The sequence below is a fragment of the Ranitomeya variabilis genome, chromosome 1 (assembly GCF_051348905.1).
Source record: "Ranitomeya variabilis isolate aRanVar5 chromosome 1, aRanVar5.hap1, whole genome shotgun sequence".
In the NCBI taxonomy this organism is placed as follows: Eukaryota; Metazoa; Chordata; class Amphibia; order Anura; family Dendrobatidae; genus Ranitomeya; species Ranitomeya variabilis.
In genome coordinates this window covers 569427555-569439391 of record NC_135232.1, presented here as the reverse complement: position 1 = coordinate 569439391, position 11837 = coordinate 569427555, and positions in this window count along the sequence as shown.

The window sequence follows — 11837 nt, the reverse complement described above, 5'->3', positions numbered from 1 at the left end:
ATGGGGGAAGGTTCACAGCTACCGTGAAGGAGCAACTGATTCTCCCATAACTGCCAGAAATGGGGGAAATCCCTACCCAGGATTATATCATGTAACAATGCGGGAACGAGTCCCACTTTGTGTTGCACAGACCCATAGGGAGTGGAAATCGGTATGACCGCTGTTAGGTATGAGCAGGTGTCACCATGCACACACGTTACAGAGAATTTATCAGACGAACCAGATGGAAGTGCCACCAGACTAGCTTTCACCAGAGTCACCACACTTCCAGAGTCTAGTAACGCCACAACACTTTTCCCATCAACAGATAATTCACACAGGTGTTTTGCTATATCATTTTGGCCCGCATTCACATTCACCAGCCGTGTAACCAAAGACATGCGTTTCTTAGAGTCTATAACATCGCACTGCATGGGTTCAGTGGTAACAGGACAGTTCGCAGAAACATGGCCCTTCTCACGGCAACGGAAACACCTAACAGGCCCCCTACTGAGACAACCGTCCCATACTCTCGGTCTCGGAGTGCGAGCAGTCCCGGGTTCCTCCCCCACAGTTTTTGGCGATTTTCCTTCACCCGTAGTCGCTGGAACAGTCTTACCGGTTCCACGAGGAGAAGGCACAGACCGGGTGCTAGCGGTTTCGTCGGGGAGTCCTTCTGCCACGGAATAACGCTCGACCAACTCCACAAGTTGATCCGCTGTCGTGGGATTTCCTTGGCTTACCCACCTTTTCAGCGCTAGAGGTAGCACTCTCAGATACTTGTCCAGGACAACCCGCTGGATTATTTCTGGGGTTGTCAGTACCTCGGGTTGCAGCCATTTCTTTGTCAAGTAGATCAGGTCGAACATTTGAGACCGCGGCGGTTTATCTGGCTGGTATGTCCACTGGTGTACCCTCTGCGCACGGACAGCTGTCGTCACACCTAGCTGGGCCAGGATCTCAACTTTCAGCTTCTCAAAGTCCTGAGCGACTTCCGGGTCCAAGTCATGGTAAGCTTTTTGGGCCTCGCCGGAGAGAAACGGAGCAATCAAATCGGCCCATCGTGCCTTCGGCCACTTCTCCCTCAGCGCCGTCCGCTCAAACGTTGTCAGGTACGCCTCGACGTCATCTTCTGCGGTCAATTTTTGCCAGTATCGACTCACATGGATCCTTCTGGACTCTGCTTCCGGGTCCACCTCAGGCATGCTCACCAGGCGCTGTGCCACCTGTTGGAGAAGCTGGTGGTCTGCAACCATCATGTCCAATAACTCCTTCAGCTGTGCGGCCATCAAGCGATTAGCTTCATGCTGTGCGGCAGTGGCCTGCTGCTGTACGGCAGTGGACTGTACTAGGGCTTTCACCACGTCTTCCATACTGTCGCCTGTGCCACGCGATGCCCGCGTTCTCCACCACAATGGGACAAAACACTCCGGGATCGCCTTTGCTGGGGTCAAAGGTCACGTGGTTTGTGCATTAAACTCTAAGGCGTACAGCAGGCTTCTGAGTAGACTGACCGTAGGTCAGGTTTATTAACGTGAAAGCAATCATAAAACAAAACATAAACATAAATCCTTGCCTGTCCGGCACTAACTAAACAAACACGTTCCTAACTAACAACTGGGGGGCTTCTCCCACCCAGCTAACATTACACAGTGCATGAGCACAGCTCTCACTCACATTTGTCTCACACAGACAGGCATTCTGTGTGCCCCAGGCTGACACCTGAAACCTCCAGCTGGTCAGCCTTTATTCCTGCATTTATTAACCCCTCGGTATCCTGAAGATACTGAGCGGCCTAATTCACATAGGACAAATACCTGGGCGAGATATACCTGCCCCCGACTACCAGACCGACATGACTCTTACAGTCCCTTGTTCTGCCTCTGCATGAGAAAACCATTCAATTCACCTTCCTCCGCTCTCAGGGCATGCAGAGTCCTCTTCTGTAGCCGGCGCAGAGGTCGGCAGCTGACATCAGTATGCCTGCTATGGGAGCGCATGACGTCACTACCACGTGACCCCAATGCCTGTCCCAATTACATCAGCTGCCGGCCTCTAATTGGCCGGTGACATGTATTGTGGTGCACGGACTCACTGAGTCTCTGTGCTGCAATAAATTTCAGCTGAAGTAGGCACTGGAGTTGGTGGGCCCCCCTCCAGCACAGGACAGGTCATGGTCGCACCCTCTGTGACTGCAATTATTACACCCCTTTAGGCTACTTTCACACTAGCTTTGTTTGCTGTACGTCGCAATGCGTCGTTTAGGAGAAAAAACGCATCCTGCAAAGTTGTCCGCAGGATGTGTTTTTTCCCCATAGATTTACATTAGCGACGCATTGCGACGTATATGGCCACACGTCGCAAACCGTCGTGCGACGGATGCGTCGTGTTTTGGCGGACCGTCGGCACAAAAAAAGTTACATGTAACTTTTTGCTCCTCGTGTCCGCCATTTTCGACCGCGCATGTGCGGCCGAAACTCCGCCCCGGACCTTACAATAGGGCAGCGTAATCATCGTAAGACTGCTTCCGCTGCCCACGTCGGGCATCACTTTCACAACGCGCGTCGGCACGTCGGGCCGACGCATAGAGACGGCCCCGTGCCGACGCTAGTGTGAAAGAAGCCTTAGATAGAGAAGTCCTTGATGCTCAAGCTGGATTCTTTAAGGATAGTGACCCCTGATCACATCTCAAACCTGAGATGGATCATAGAAAAAGACAAGGGAGTGCCAGAAGAAGCTCCTACTGTGCTTCATTGATTATACCAAGACTTTTGACTTGGTTGAGCATGATATGCTTTGGGAAGCTCTAAGTAAAGTAGAAGTGCTGACGCAAAAAAAGGGAAGAAGGTTATAGTATCATCCAAACTTGGTAAAATGTTCAAGCTTTGTTACCTGTTCATTATAAAAATTGAATCCATATACAATGGTCGAAGATACACATCTGATTTGGTTAAGCATGTAACTCTGCCAATCAATAAGCTACAGTTTGATCAAGATATGAAGATACAGAATGTTTCAAGATAAAAAAAAGTGCAAGACAAACCTGTGTCCTCTCTCTTGTTTTTCACATTCTATGTGGAAGTACAGTGGTACATATATGTTTGGTGCAACCCTGGTCAAAATTACTGTTATTGTGAACAGTTAACCAATTAAATTATCTCTAAAAGACTTAAACTTAACCCCTTCACGACATGCCCCGTACTAGTACTGCGCATGTTGTGTCTCCCTCCTTGATGTGGGCTCCGGCGGTGAGCCCACATCAAAGTCACAACATGTCAGCTGTTTTGTACAGCTGACATGTGCGCGCAATAGCGGCGGGTGAAATCGCGATTCACCCGTCGCTATTAACCAGTTAAATGCCACTGTCAAACGCTGACAGTGACATTTAACCGGCACTTCCGGCCGTGCGGCCGGAAATGATCGCATCGCCGACCCCGTCTCATGATTGGGGGTCAGCGATGTGTCAGGATAGTAACCATAGAGGTCTTTGAGACCTCTATGGTTACTAATGCCGGTTTGCTGTGAGCACCACCCTGTGGTCAGCGCTCATAGCAAGCCAGCAATTCAGCTACATAGCAGCGATCTGATGATCGCTGCTATGTAGCTGAGCTGATCGAGTTGTGCCAGCTTCTAGCCTGCCATGGAGGCTATTGAAGCATGGCAAAAGTAAAAAAAAAATGGTTTAAAAAATATGAAAAAAATAAAACAATATAAAAATTTAAATCACCCCCATTTCGCCCCATCCAAAATAAAACAATAAAAAAAATCAATCTACACATATTTGGTATCGCCGAGTTCAGAATCGCCCAATCTATCAATAAAAAAAAGCATTAACCTGATCGCTAAACAGCGTAGCGATAAAAAAATTAAAAACGGCAGAATAACGTTTTTTTTGGTCGCCGCAACATTGCATTAAAATGCAATAATGGGAGATCAAAAGAACGTATCTGCACAACAGTGTTATCATTAAAAACATCAGCTTGGCACGCAAAAAATAAGCCCTCACCCGACTCCAGATCACGAAAAGTGGAGACGCTACGGGTATCGGAGGAAAATGGCGCAATTTTTTTTTTTTAGCAAAGATTTGAATTTTTTTTCACCACTTAGATAAAAAATAACCTAAACGTGTTTGGTGTCTATGAACTCGTAATGACCCGGAGAATCAAAATTGCTGGTTGGTTTTAACATTTAGTGAACCTAGCAAAAAAGCCAAACAAAAAACAAGTGTGGGATTGCACTTTTTTTGCAATTTCACCACACTTGGAATTTTTTTCCCATTTCCCAGTACAAGACATGGTAAAACCAATGATGTAGTTCAAAAGTACAACTCGTCCCGCAAAAAATAAGCCCTCACATGGCTATAGTGACGGAAAAATAAAAAAGTTATGGCTCTGGGAAGGAGGGGAGTGAAAAACGAAAACGCAAAAACGAAAAATGGCTGTGGCGTGAAGGGGTTAAAGATAGCACATTTCCTTTGTATTTTAGGCAAAAAAATCTTTATTTTCATCTTTTACATTTTAAAAGTTACAAAAAGGAAAATGGTATAATGCAAAAGTGTGGGCACACTTGGAGATTTGTGTGCTCAGATACCTTTGACCAAGGTTTTCGACCTTAATTAGCCTGTTAGGGTTATGGCTTATTCACTATTTTCGTTAGGAAAGGCCAGGTGATGTAAATTCCCAAGCTTTGGAAAAACCCAGCCTCCTCTAGTCAAAAAGGAGCCATGGGTTCTTCTAAGCAGTTGCCTTGCACTCTGAAAATTAAAATAGTGGAGTCCAACAAAGCAGGAGAAGGCTATAAGAAGATATCAAAGAGTTTTTACGTTATCATAAAATTCAGCATCAGAAGTATGCAAAAGAACATCTAAACAAGCCTGATGCATTTTGCAAACATGTCTTGTGGACTGAGGTTAAAATAGAATTATTTGGCGACAATGATCAATGGTATGGGTGGAGAACAAAGAGCACAGAATTTTAGGAAAATAACATCTCCTCAACCATTAAGCATGGAGGTGGATCAATCATGTGTTGGGGTTGTGTTGCAGCCAATGTCACGGGGAGCATTTCATGGGTAGGGGAAGAATGGTTTAAATGAAATTTTAATAAATTCTTGATGCAAACATAACACAATCTGAAAAATAGCTGAAGTTAATAAGAGTATGGCTTCTACAAATGGATAACGATCCTAAACACACGTTAAAATGCACAAAAGACAAAAGGTGCAAGTAGAAGATTTTATAATGGCCCTCACAGTCCCCTGATCTGAATATCATTGAAAATCTGTGGCTAGACCTCAAAATAGCAATGCATACAAGATGACCCAGGAATCTCACAGAACTGCAAGAATTTTCCAAGGAAGAATGGATGAAAATATCTCAAACAAGAATTGAAAGACTCTTGTATGGCTGGAAATAAAAGCTTTACAGGTTGTGATACTTTCAAAAGGGGGTGCTACTAGGTACTGACCATGCAGAGTGGCGAAACGTTTGCATAGTCCCATTTTCATTTTTGTAAGACCTCCGCCCTTGCCTTATCTCCTGAGTTAGCCCTCCATCTGTTCTCTTCCCCCACCCAGGCAAGAGAGGGCGCTACTGTGTACTGTAGTACGCCAACCCGACAAACAAGGCAAAACTTCAGGTATACAAAATATGCACTTACATATAACAGATGAATGCATCGGGGTGTGAAGGTAGGGGAATAAACCAAAACTGAGAAACATAAGGAATTACCACACATACAAACCAAGCATTAGTCACTAACAACGCCTTCAACTTTCCTCAAATGAACTCCTCTCCCTCCGTTAGCCATGCAGCAATACAGCTAGCTCTGACAAGGATTAGTATCAGAGCCCAGATTATAAAGGTGAAAAGGAGTGGCTCACCGAGCACAGCTGTGAGCACAGGGACTTCCAACATGGTCAATTAACCCATTCTGGCAGAAGGAATGGACACATTTAAAATGAAGGAGAAGTGCTTCTTCTCACCGTCGGAGTAGGAGCAATCAGATGCTTCTGGCTCCACACTGTCACGGTAACCCCATGACAGTACCCCCTCATCTATGAGGGACCTTCAGAACTTCAGGACCAGGTTTATCAGGGTGTGCCACGTGAAAAGCCCAGACCAGTCTGACTGCATGAACATCAGATGCTCGTACCCACATCCTCTCCTCAGGACTGTACTCCCTCCAATGTACCAGATACTGAAGTGAACGACGAACAAGACGAGAATCCAAAATTTTCACAATCTGAAGCTCTAAATTACCATCGAGAATGACAGGAAATGGTGGTAGAGGTGATGGTACAGAAGATTCAATGCATTTTTTAAGGAGAGAATGATGAAATATGGATCTTAAAGGTAGGCGGTAAAGCAAGGCGAAACGCTACAGGATTGATGATGGGTATGATCTTATAAGGACCGATAAACTTGGAACCCAGTTTCCAAAACGTAACCTTCAGCTTACTGTTCCTATAGGACAGCCACATCAAGACACCAACACCAGCCACACTCTTATATTTGGATCCCATCTTCCTCAAATTATTCATAACACCCTGCCAAATGGTAAAAATGGAAGATGAAAACTGTTCTTCCTCCGTAATCCAGAAGAGTGATTACCACTAAAAGAACTAAACTGGCGATGTGTTAAATATTAATTAATTGAATTATTATTAAACTCATTTCTGTACTGAGCCTCGTGGAAGGTTTCGCTGACATTACAAAAGCTATTTCTGTATATTTAGCTCAGAGTAAACGTTAACACCATATAGAGAGAACAAGTGTTCTATGAGACATATATAATCCACGGATTTTAGGAGGGTGGGGGCGATCATGTGGGGCCTCCTCCTGCTGTCACCTTCACTCTCTACAGATTCCAGACAGAAGAAATGAACAGCTGGCAGCTGTGCGTATGAGGACTTCTACCATGCTCCATGACAGGGACAGACACCATTTACCTTTCAGGATCTCAAATGGACAATCTCTTTGTAACTACTTCACCTATTTTATGTTTTGCTGCAATGTGTATCGCATCTGGTAAAAAGTCCTGATTAGTGTTGAGCATTCCGATGCTGCAAGTATCGGGTATCGGCTGATACTTGCTGTATCGGAATTCCGATACCGGGATTCCGATACTCTTGTGGTATCGGGTATCGGGTATCGCAACAACATTAATGTTAAAATGTGTAAAAGAGAGAATTAAAATAAAAAATATCGCTATACTCACCTCTCCGACACAGCCGGGACTTCAGCGAGGGAACCGGCAGCGTTGTTTGTTTAAAATTCGCGCTATTACTTGGTTACGTGAATTCCCGGCTTGTGATTGGTCAGGTCGGCCACGTTGCCGGGACGCGGACCAATCACAGCAAGCCGTGACGAAATTACGTCACGGCTTGCTGTGATTGGTCCGCGTCCCGGCAATATGGCCGCCCTGACCAATCACAAGCCGTGACGTCACGGGAGGCTGGACACGCGCCCATTTTAAAATGAGCGCGTCCAGCCTCCCGGCTTGTGATTGGTTGACCGCGGCGCAACCAATCACAAGCCGTGACGTCACGGGAGGCTGGACACGCGCCCATTTTAAAATGAGCGCGTCCAGCCTCCCGGCTTGTGATTGGTTGACCGCGGCGCAACCAATCACAAGCCGTGACGTCACGGGAGGCTGGACACGCGCCCATTTTAAAATGAGCGCGTGTCCAGCCTCCCGTGACGTCACGGCTTGTGATTGGTCAGGGCGGCCATATTGCCGGGACGCGGACCAATCACAGCAAGCCGTGACGTAATTTCGTCACGGCTTGCTGTGATTGGTCCGCGTCCCGGCAACATGGCCGACCTGACCAATCACAAGCCGGGAATTCACGTAACCAAGTAATAGCGCGAATTTTAAACAAACAACGCTGCCGGTTCCCTCGCTGAGGTCCCGGCTGCGTCGGACAGGTGAGTATAGCGATATTTTTTATTTTAATTCTTTCTTTTACACATTTATATGGTTCCCAGGGCCTGAAGGAGAGTTTCCTCTCCTTCAGACCCTGGGAACCATCAGGAATACCGTCCGATACCTGAGTCCCATTGACTTGTATTGGTATCGGGTATCGGTATCGGATTGGATCCGATACTTTGCCGGTATCGGCCGATACTTTCCGATACCGATACTTTCAAGTATCGGACGGTATCGCTCAACACTAGTCCTGATTAAATAAATGTGCAAAAGCATATTTAATAGGATAAAACCAATATGCCCTGAAAAATGAGGACTTACCAGTTGATTCCTGACATCGATTATTTATAGCGAATTCTGCTAACAGTAAATAGGTAACCCAGTCCTCCTGGTTTTCAGAAACAAAATGCCTGAAATATGTCTCTAGATTCTGGTTAACCCGTTCTGTCTGCCCATTAGACTGCGGGTGAAAAGCGGAAGAAAATTACAAATGGATTCCCAGACAGGTGCAAAATTCCCTCCAAAACTTGAAGTCAAACCGCACCCCCTATCAGAAACAATATTGGTCGGGATCACATGTAATCTAATTATTTCCCTGACGAAGACTTGTGCCAAGTATTTGGCATTCGGTAAAGCGATAAAATGAGACATTGTACTGATCTATCTACCACCACAAGAATTACAGTATTCCCTGCCGACACGGGAAGATCCGTTATAAAATTGACCGGCAAGTGAGTCCAAGGTATGTTGGGAATCTCCAATGGTTGGAGAGCCCCTGACAGACAAGTATGAGAGGTCTTAGAATGCTTGCAGACACTGCAGGTGGTTACATACTCCCAAACATCCTGATGAGCACCAGATCACCAAAAATGCTGAGATCAGCTGTGGCTTTTTACCAGGATGTCCAGCCAACATTGAATCATAATGTTCGCTGAGGACTCTAAGATGGAGATTTACAGGAACAAACAGTTTACCATGTGGACAGGCAGCAGGGGTATATCCCTGAGTGTTAAAATCATCTCTTTCCAGATTGGAGCATATAGACGTCATCACTACCCCATTTTGAAGAATAGGTATATCGGTTCACAATTATTTCCTCCTCAAGGAAAGCAAAGGGATAAGGCATCTGCCTTAATGTTTTTGTTCCTGGCCTATGTTTGCCAACAAAGTTAAACCTAATAAAGAACAATGCTCATCTTGCCTGTCGAGGTGATAGATGTTTCGCTGATTCCAAGTATACCAGATTCTTAAGATCCGTGATTACCATCACTGGGTAGACTTCTCCCTCCAAAAAATGATGTCACTCCTCAAAAGCCCTTTTGATTGCTAAGAGTTCCTTGTTATCAATGTCATAATTTTTCTCAGCCAGTGACAGTTTTTAGAAAAATAAGCACATGGTTGCCATTTACCAGGAGACCCACCCTGCAACAATACAGCCCCCTCTCTCACCTCAGACGCATGAATCGCAACGATAAATGGCTGAGAGACGTCAGGCTGGATTAGAATTGGTGCAGAAGGAAAACACCTTTTCAATGTATCAAATGCCTCCCTAGCAGGACTGGACCACCTGGAGAAGTCCATCCCCTTCCTTGTCAAATCCGTAAAAGCTTTGGCTACTACTAGTGATGAGCGAGTGTACTCGTTGCTCGGATTTTCCTGAGCACGCTCGGGTGACCTCCGAGTATTTATGACTGCTCGGAGATTTAGTTTTCATCGCCGCAGCTGAATGATTTACAACTACTAGCCAGGCTGAGTACATGTGGAGGTTGCCTGGTTGCTAGGGAATCCCCACATGTAATCAAGCAGGCTAGTAGCTGTAAATCATTCAGCTGCCGCGATGAAAACTAAATCTCCAAGCAGTCATAAATACTCGGAGGTCACCCGAGCGTGCTCGGGAAAACCCGAGCAACAAGTACACTCGCTCATCACTAGCTACTACCGAAAACTTTTTTATGAGCTTAAAGTAGTAGTTGGCAAAACCTAAATATCTTTGTAACGCTTCAAATCCTCTGCACGATCCCAATCCAATACCGCACAGACTTTTGCCGGATCCATGCGAAACCCGGTGGAAGACAACACATATCCTAGGAAAGGGATCTCCTTAACTGAGAACATACAGTTCTTGGGTTTGACATATAATTTATTGACTCGGAGTATATATATAAGACCTGCCTGACATGTACCTGATGTGACTCAAGGTCAGGTGAATAAATTACTATGTCATCCAGGTAGATAACAACGAATCTGCCTACCAGTTGGCTAAAGATATCATTTATAAAGTGTTGAAAGACAGCAGGCACGTATGTCAACCCAAAAGACATCACCAGATTCTCATAGTGTCCCTCATGCTTATTAAACGCAGTTTTTCACTCATCCCCCTCTTTAATGCGGATGAGATTAATTGCCCCCCTGGGGTCCATCTTAGAGAAACAATTTGCCCCTAAAGTTTGATTAAAGAAGTCAGGAATGAGAGGGAGCGGATATGGATCATGGACAGTGATCATATTGAGTTCCCGGAAATCCAGGCGCGGGCGTAACCCCCCTCATCTTTTTTCTTTACAAAAAAGAACCCCGCAGCAATGGGGGATGAGGATGGTCTGACTTGACCCTTAGCCAGGCTTTGATGTAGTCCTTCATGGCCTGACTCACTGGACCAGATGGACCAGAGAGTCTGCTCTTGGGCAGCTTGGCACCAGGAGCAAAATTAATGGCACAATCGTAAGGACTATGGGGAGGGAGTTCTTGACTCCCCTGCTCAGAGAACACATCCCCAAAATCTAACAGGTAACTAGGCACAGACTGGGCTTCCACCCTAGCCTAATAGGTACTCAAGCTGTGTCTTTGACAATACACACATTTAATTACTGTCTGAGTCTGCCAATCAATTACAGGATTGTGCAGAGCGAGCCAAGGAAGTCCCAATACCACAGGTGAGGGCAGACCCTCTAGCGCATAACAGTCCAACACCTCTGTATGCATGGCACCCACCTGAAGCCGCAAGTCTCGGATGACTTGACTAAAGTGTCCCTGTCTCAAGGGGGTGGAGTCAATGGCAATTATGTCTATGCAAAGGAAAAAAGGGAAGGGGAAAAAATTCAGCTCACCAGTTTGAAGCAGAAGTCCTTGTATGCAAGTTTGCTCAGGAACAAAAGTCTTGATTGACTCAGAATGAAATTCACGCAAGGAGGTGCCTGGATCAGAGGTGTTGTCCACAACAGAAACAAAGGTGGAAGTAAACATCCAGCGTGAAACTTGGATAAAAGTTCAATTTATTTAGACAAATTCATTAAAATTCTTGTTTCATAGTGGTACAGCAAATGATGGGGTACATGATACTACCATGTACCCCATCATTTGCTGTACCACTATGAAACAAGGACTTTAATGGATTTGTCTAAATAAATTGAACTTGTATCCAAGTTTCACGCTGGAGATTAACTTCCCCCTATTTTTTTTTGTGATGGCAATTATGGGTATGGGTCTGGACAGAGTATGCGGGATGAGGCCTTGGACCTGGACGAACCTAACGTCGATCAAATTAAACTCCACCCTGCTGTACAGAAATGCAGACACGTCCACCTTAATTCCACCCTTAAACACAACTTCTTTTCCTTTAACAAATAATTTTTTTACAGGTTTGCGGAGCCCCGATGGGCTCAGGGTTATCGCCATCTATCACTAACTTTTATATGGCAGCCTGGGAGAGTTTGTTCATGTGTTCACATGTTAACTCCTTCTCCCCATATTAGGTGGCTGGGGCGCTATCTGGATGACCTGCTCCTCATATGGGAGGGACCTGCGGACTTGATATCTGAACTTTTCAAATATATGAATGATAATTAAATGAATTTGAAATTTACCTATACAAATAGTGGCAGAAACATTAATTTTGTAGATGTTACTTTAGACTTAAATTAGATTCAATCATCA